Consider the following 2697-nt stretch of genomic DNA (forward strand, 5'->3'; position numbering starts at 1 on the left):
CGAACCCAGAAAGCACAACTACCTTCCAGTAGCTGGCATAACTAGTATGCTTTAACCCACTACGCCATCAGACCTTACAAAAGAAGTAGATAGTTCGAGATATATATATATCTCAAACATCTCTACCTCCCGAAGGCACCAGATGAGTGAGGGGTCAGTCTGCAATTTTCGTCAAGCCACTGTCAATGTGAGAGAACTCGTGTCCAGCTTATAAGCCTATACTTGCATAAACCACAAGTGAAGATAAACAATCTTTGGACAACACCCACCAGTGGGACTCGAACCCAGAAAGCACAACTACCTTCCAGTAGCTGGCATAACTAGTATGCTTTAACCCACTACGCCATCAGACCTTACAAAAGAAGTAGATAGTTCGAGATATATATATATCTCAAACATCTCTACCTCCCGAAGGCACCAGATGAGTGAGGGGTCAGTCTGCAATTTTCGTCAAGCCACTGTCAATGTGAGAGAACTCGTGTCCAGCTTATAAGCCTATACTTGCATAAACCACAAGTGAAGATAAACAATCTTTGGACAACACCCACCAGTGGGACTCGAACCCAGAAAGCACAACTACCTTCCAGTAGCTGGCATAACTAGTATGCTTTAACCCACTACGCCATCAGACCTTACAAAAGAAGTAGATAGTTCGAGATATATATATATCTCAAACATCTCTACCTCCCGAAGGCACCAGATGAGTGAGGGGTCAGTCTGCAATTTTCGTCAAGCCACTGTCAATGTGAGAGAACTCGTGTCCAGCTTATAAGCCTATACTTGCATAAACCACAAGTGAAGATAAACAATCTTTGGACAACACCCACCAGTGGGACTCGAACCCAGAAAGCACAACTACCTTCCAGTAGCTGGCATAACTAGTATGCTTTAACCCACTACGCCATCAGACCTTACAAAAGAAGTAGATAGTTCGAGATATATATATATCTCAAACATCTCTACCTCCCGAAGGCACCAGATGAGTGAGGGGTCAGTCTGCAATTTTCGTCAAGCCACTGTCAATGTGAGAGAACTCGTGTCCAGCTTATAAGCCTATACTTGCATAAACCACAAGTGAAGATAAACAATCTTTGGACAACACCCACCAGTGGGACTCGAACCCAGAAAGCACAACTACCTTCCAGTAGCTGGCATAACTAGTATGCTTTAACCCACTACGCCATCAGACCTTACAAAAGAAGTAGATAGTTCGAGATATATATATATCTCAAATATCTCTACCTCCCGAAGGCACCAGATGAGTGAGGGGTCAGTCTGCAATTTTCGTCAAGCCACTGTCAATGTGAGAGAACTCGTGTCCAGCTTATAAGCCTATACTTGCATAAACCACAAGTGAAGATAAACAATCTTTGGACAACACCCACCAGTGGGACTCGAACCCAGAAAGCACAACTCATCCCCTCACTCATCTGGTGCCTTCGGGAGGTAGAGATGTTTGAGATATATATATATCTCGAACTATCTACTTCTTTTGTAAGGTCTGATGGCGTAGTGGGTTAAAGCATACTAGTTATGCCAGCTACTGGAAGGTAGTTGTGCTTTCTGGGTTCGAGTCCCACTGGTGGGTGTTGTCCAAAGATTGTTTATCTTCACTTGTGGTTTATGCAAGTATAGGCTTATAAGCTGGACACGAGTTCTCTCACATTGACAGTGGCTTGACGAAAATTGCAGACTGACCCCTCACTCATCTGGTGCCTTCGGGAGGTAGAGATGTTTGAGATATATATATATCTCGAACTATCTACTTCTTTTGTAAGGTCTGATGGCGTAGTGGGTTAAAGCATACTAGTTATGCCAGCTACTGGAAGGTAGTTGTGCTTTCTGGGTTCGAGTCCCACTGGTGGGTGTTGTCCAAAGATTGTTTATCTTCACTTGTGGTTTATGCAAGTATAGGCTTATAAGCTAGACACGAGTTCTCTCACATTGACAGTGGCTTGACGAAAATTGCAGACTGACCCCTCACTCATCTGGTGCCTTCGGGAGGTAGAGATGTTTGAGATATATATATATCTCGAACTATCTACTTCTTTTGTAAGGTCTGATGGCGTAGTGGGTTAAAGCATACTAGTTATGCCAGCTACTGGAAGGTAGTTGTGCTTTCTGGGTTCGAGTCCCACTGGTGGGTGTTGTCCAAAGATTGTTTATCTTCACTTGTGGTTTATGCAAGTATAGGCTTATAAGCTGGACACGAGTTCTCTCACATTGACAGTGGCTTGACGAAAATTGCAGACTGACCCCTCACTCATCTGGTGCCTTCGGGAGGTAGAGATGTTTGAGATATATATATATCTCGAACTATCTACTTCTTTTGTAAGGTCTGATGGCGTAGTGGGTTAAAGCATACTAGTTATGCCAGCTACTGGAAGGTAGTTGTGCTTTCTGGGTTCGAGTCCCACTGGTGGGTGTTGTCCAAAGATTGTTTATCTTCACTTGTGGTTTATGCAAGTATAGGCTTATAAGCTGGACACGAGTTCTCTCACATTGACAGTGGCTTGACGAAAATTGCAGACTGACCCCTCACTCATCTGGTGCCTTCGGGAGGTAGAGATGTTTGAGATATATATATATCTCGAACTATCTACTTCTTTTGTAAGGTCTGATGGCGTAGTGGGTTAAAGCATACTAGTTATGCCAGCTACTGGAAGGTAGTTGTGCTTTCTGGGTTCGAGTCCCACT

The sequence above is a fragment of the Procambarus clarkii genome, chromosome 47 (genome assembly GCF_040958095.1).
Source record: "Procambarus clarkii isolate CNS0578487 chromosome 47, FALCON_Pclarkii_2.0, whole genome shotgun sequence".
NCBI lineage: Eukaryota > Metazoa > Arthropoda > Malacostraca > Decapoda > Cambaridae > Procambarus > Procambarus clarkii.